Raw genomic sequence first — 6338 nt, forward strand, 5'->3', positions numbered from 1 at the left:
CTTTTGCTCATCTTACATTATGTTCTCTCTCCAAGCAATTTCATCAGCTGACACATCTTCAGTTATCATCTCCATGCTGATGACTAACAAATCAAGCTCAGCATCATTAATTGTCCTTCTTGTAATATTCTCCATCTGTCCTTCTCACAAATTATGTCATTTCAAGGCTTTATCAGCTTTAACTAAACTTAGGAAAAAGAGCTAGTATCTTTCTTTTCAAAAACTTGCCATATCTTTACTTTCCAAAAGTAGCTTTCTGGATACTCAGGTGCATAATCTCAGGATACTTTCGAAGTTATCCCTCATATTGCTCTTAATAACAAAAAAAAACAACCAACCCACAAACCACATGCCATTCTGGGATCCTGCTCTACTCAACATCTTCTTTCCCTGTTTGGCTGAACAGAGGTGGCCTACTTTCAGTCCTTATAAAGTGTTATAAAAACTGTTTCAATTTGTTCATCTAATATCCTTGCCTCAGTGCTGTCCCATCTGAATTCTTCCACCAGCTCTCTTTGACATCAAATTTACATTTTTCAGTATCGAAGTATCCATGTAACATATAAATCTACATCTTTAAAAAAATAATAAATTTAAACTGTATTAGGTAAAATATTTACCAAGTTGAAGAAATATCTGAGCTAGTTTTAAATTAGCCAAGTATTGACAGAAGTCAATTAGCACTGGTGAAATACCACCAGCAACAGTGGCACTGAGCTTCTTGGCAGGATGTATTAGCTCACAGACAACTTCATGTATTTGTGGATACATATTCTTCCTGTTACCTCACAACATATTCTCTCATTAAGCTTTATGCTTATTTACATTTTGTATATTCCGCCAGCATTCCCAGTCTTGTTTAATTTATTTGACAATCTGTCATCTATATATCAAATAATGTAAAGTCTTTTAGCTTCTTTGCATTAAGTTACTCTGAAAATAATTCTACTTTTCATGGTGTCTCCAGTAACTTTCACTAATGTTTGTTTCTTCATCTTGAGATTGGGAGTTGCTAGAGCAATAACACTTCTTGAATAAGTGCATATGAGGTGTTAGAGTAAATTAAACAAGGACCTAAATAATAGAATAGAGATCTCCACATTTATTCTGCATTTACCAGTATTTCTGTCTATTTCACTGTCTTCAAGAGCTTCTTTGTCTTTCAGATCTTCTACACCTGATGACAGCTTAGCAAGCGTACTGCGCAAAAGCTCAAATGTTTTCTTCCCTTTCGTAAAGATAAAAGCTACTCAGAAAGACATTCACTGGATGAAACATCTGAACAGTCTAGTGTTTTTCCTCTAGAAACTGGCACACAGTATTTTCTGAAAAAAAGTGAAGTAAACTTTCTATAACTTTAAGAATTAGACTTTATTGCATTTCTTGTCACAGGCATATGCATTCCATGCAGTTTCATTCAGCGATGAAGACAGTATACATACCAGTCCAGATACAGGCATTTTGGCCCATTTTGGAAAGCACATGCATATCACAGATGTAGGTAGTTTCATCCCCACATGAAGATTTTAGGCTTTGCTTTAGAATACCTCATCCTTTAGTACATCATCTTTATTGGCTATTCTTTACACAAAGATGAGGAACTGGCACAAACTTAAGAATTTATGGATTTGGTCAAATTTTAATAACAGTGGGGAAAAAAAAGAAAAAAAAAGGCACTTTACTGAGGACAAACTGTCAACATCTTGAGGAAATGTTTAATGTTCTCTTATCAGGTCCCTACAGGAATAGCTTTCCACTTACCAGTTTTAAGGCCAGCTTCTGCTGGTGATAGTGTTGATCCTTGTTGCATTTTACTCACTTAATTTACTAATGAAAGTCTTTCACCATTTAATAGAAGTTCTATCTCATTGGGAATGTGACAAAAGCAAAAACTTAGTTTTGGAAAACATATAGGTCTTAATCTAGGACACAGAAACGGAGTAACATATTTTACTTTAAAACCATGTTCTGTATTTAATACTATGATCCTTTTGGACTATAGTATCTTATATATAAACACGTCATACATTACAGCCTTGATTATCATTTATATTAAAGCCACTGCATATTCTCCTGTTAATGTAATGAAGCTTTAAAATAGCAGAAGCACCACTTATATAAGACATATTCAGGCTTATGTTTATTGTTAATTTAAAGATCAAAAAAATATTAATACGTATCATATTTCTGTTATTCTATATTTACCTAAAACCAAGCCGTAAGTTTTATTACTTTGTAACAAACTTATTTGGAAGATGAGAATACACACCCAACCATGCAAAGGTATTTGCAGACCTAAGAATCATTATCTCTTTTTACAGAAGCAAAAACTGAAGGCCCAGGGGACAGGGATGAACAGGCTTGCAAAATGTTAAGAAGTAAATTTATCGCCAGTATGGCAATATCAGTGCATCATCTGAACAATGTCCTTTTCTGCCTAAAAAGACTGTAAACACACATAGACAAACTCTAATTCTCTTGGCTAAATATCAAACAAGAAGATATCATTAATTTGTAGAATTTACAAAATGGGTCTATGTTGTCATACTTTTTAGCATATAAACAATGAGCTGTAAGGCTGACAGTCATTTCAGGAACTGTATCAGAAACCTTAGGTGTGTCTTATTTCTCCCGATAACCCTGGAAGTTCCACTGTTTATCAGTTAAGAAGACATGATCTAATCATTCAAGGAAGATTGATTGCCACAGAAAATAACCCATAATATTTGTAGAGTCACTTTGAAAATAATCATTGTCATTATAGGCATCCTAGATTATTGTTTGTCTGGATCTTATTAAATTACGGTTATTTTACTTGTGGCATAGACTCCTCATTTGACAACTATTACAAAAAATATAAGCTTTACTTGTGTAAATATTCCCCATGCAGCAAAAATATTTTTAATAGCAGAACACATTAATGCACATAATTTTTTCATACAACTTTAATCATGTGTTTTACAATTACTTAAAATTCATACTTTCTGCATGTCAGCATGACAATGTGTTTTATATATAATCAACACAGTCAGAAATATGTTCATTGGTATTACAAATTCCCCATGTATTAGAGAGAAAAGCATCTCTGTACTGTTAAAATACTGGAATTGGGAAGCATATTCCAAGGTCTCTGGCAATCTTTGGCATGATGGCACTAGTTACAATGAGACACTCTTCTTTCAGACGAAAAGATAAGATTTAACATCTGCTACTTCTTTTTAGAGTACATGGAAGATTTTCTTCCTCAGGTAAGATGGTTTCCAAAGTTACATTCTATAATCAAAAATAATAGCATTATGTTACAATGTTTGCTATTATTACAACAGTAGTCAACTGAAAGATGTTCTCATTTTAACGTATCCAAGTCCTGAATAAACTCGTTCAAACTATAAATTGAGTTACCTTTAATAACTCAGAAGTAACTAGTTAATATACTAAAACTAATTTCTAAACAGATAAATGGAATAATATTTCCCCTTTTTTTCCTCATTTTGATTTACTCCTCAAATTCACAGAACCTTATACAGAAATGGAGTTCTATCTTCCTATCTTCACTTTTCTCCATCAACTTTTTCAAGAATGAAAAGTCTGGTATCAAACCAATGAAATGCTGGCAGTTGATAATTTAAAAGAAATTCTTCGATATTTGGAAAACTACAGAATATATATTACCTTTCCATGGGGTCTCAGAAGGTATGTATTTTGAACTCCTGAACTATGGGAACAGTGCTGGACAAAGAAGAGGACTCTCACAGAGTAGTGCTGGAGAAACTGTGTCATATTCCAATGTACAAAGGAAAACAGAGATGCTATAGGTTTGCTGTAGATACCCCTGTTGCCATAGCCCTTTAGAATCACATTCATCATTTCCATATGGCTAGCAACCATTAAGGTATTTTAGTCCAAAATATGTTATTCATTATATTTATATTTTAACACTTTTACAGGATAATCTGAAATATTCCAATTTCTGTGTTAGGTTTTTACCTCTTTACCTCATGAGATTCTTGTAGACTGCTCTCAAATCAAAATACTGTAATGTAAGCATAATATATTATAACACTCAAATACATTCCACTACAGTCTCTGTGCTACTTCTGTCACGTAGAAGAACTGACAAAATCCAAGATAGGAGGGATTTTGCATGAAAAGATTTTCTACTGCAATCATTTTCTCTAAGTTTAAACAGCTGCAGTTCAGGTTACAAACAAGACAGCTTTCTCACTGAATGAAGCTATGTTAAGTGTTAATTGCTAACATATAGAGAGCACTGACACAGCAATACTGTGGTAATAAAAATTATTAAATTCACCTGTCCAGTGTACCAGAGAATTGAATAAATGCTGTCCTCATTTGCCTCTGTTTCTTCTCAGATATTTTATTACTATACTAAGCTCACAAAACAGACCTGAAGATTGGAACAGAGAAAATGCCATGTAAATTTGCAGGGACTATGGTGACGGACACCTTGGAAAATACTTAGGAGTTTTAACTTATTTCTTCTAAAAATCATCTATTGTTATTTGCACTGAGGTTCAATGGCACATTTTATTTGGCATCAAACCGATTTTAAAAGTTTCTACCATACCACACTCCCAGTCAGTATTCCCTCCAGCGCACCATAGTTGTACTGTAGTACTACTGCAATGATTTGTAAGGCTGCAGTCTGAAATGACCTATATTAAAAAAAAAAAAAAAAGTTTGCTGGTTCTGCTTTTTACTACTACATTGAACTCTGACTAGCCCCCAAGGCACACTGAAAAATCCTACCACCTAGCTCCTTCAGACTAAACACCAGAAAAATACATTCTTCTTGCAGTAGCTGGACTGAACTAAGTAATTTGATTTGCTTTTCCTGTATTGAGTTTCTATCTATTTACTGTAAAACAAAGGGAGTTATCATGGTTGATTCTTGATACTGTATTAGCCAAAAAAAAAAAAAAAGCAGGAATCTTAGAAATGTATGACTGTTCTTTGGAAAATGACAAGCACAAGTATCCCATCCCATCCCATCCCATCCCATCCTCCTTTAAAAGCACTATATTTTTCAAAAATATAAAGGAAATCTGCCTGAAAGCTGATTACAGTTTACATGACTGAAATACAAGGCTTTCTATTCAGACAGAGAGGAAAGAAATAAAACAGCTACTGAATGCTGACGTACCTCAGAACAATCATTAGAGATGCTTTAAATTATACTGACATAATGTACTTTCATGACAGAACCTAAAGTACTACCTATGAGATCCTGGCAAAATCATTACTTCTTTGTATCATAGATTTCACCTGCAGCAAGTGCACAATAATGTTTATCCATCTTTATAAATAACTGTAATAACTTAAGATTAAAATTATTGTATTAATCAGTCCTGTAAAAGATAAAGAACTGGAGTACAGATGCAGCAGTTTTCTCTTGTCTTTCTGAAATTAGTTGGGGTGAATCTTCTTCTATATTTAAAAACCTGGGTAATAATAATTCTTAATGTTTTAAGGAGAAATGTGACAAAATTGAGAAAAAAAAAATCAGGTCTACTTTCAGTATAACTGGGTTCAGCATTACTGAACAGTTTGGAAAGAAATAATATTTTTAAACTAGAGTATTACCAAAATGAAGCTACACTGCTAATGCAAGAGTCAATATGACCATGGCCATAGTCATTTAAAGTATTTTTGTAGTATCTTTATCATTCACAGTGAGGAACAAACTGTGGACCCTGGGCCAACTGAGACAAATCCATTTAAGCCTAGAATCCTTCAGAGTACACAGGCTGTGTTCATACTTCCCAGGAAAGCAAATACACCCTGTCTCCCCCCATGTAAATATGCACCACATCCACATTCATTTGCCTCATGCACAACACATGAGTGCCAGTATTCTTAATACAAGGGGTTTGTGCTTGACACATCCTAAGGGACTGTTGTTCACTTGTGAGTTCAATTTAGTTCATCATCCCCTGTCTACGGGCCAGACTAATTCCTCCAGAAAGGGCCATCTAAGGCATTAGTATATGGACAGTTAGAAGAACTAGTGCTATTAAAACTACAGGAATAGGAAGAGATACTTCTCAGTGGCTTGTTCCAGCACCTTGAGTTTCTGGCACCAGGCTGAGTCATGAATGCTATGGTAAGCTTCCTTCTGTTCAGAGGTGGTTTTGAGTCCCAGAAGAACAGTACCTCCTTGCCAACATCAGAGCATGTTGTATCTCAAATGACTCAGCAGCAAGCGTAATTTGGACAGGAGAACACTTGCACACAAATGAAAAGTCCATGGAACTTCCACACGCCTTGACTCCCATCAGCAGGCAACCTACTGGGGCAAGGCCACTGTGGGCTAGCTG

The sequence above is a fragment of the Charadrius vociferus genome, unplaced genomic scaffold (genome assembly GCF_000708025.1).
Source record: "Charadrius vociferus isolate BGI_N301 unplaced genomic scaffold, ASM70802v2 scaffold61, whole genome shotgun sequence".
NCBI classification, from domain to species: Eukaryota; Metazoa; Chordata; class Aves; order Charadriiformes; family Charadriidae; genus Charadrius; species Charadrius vociferus.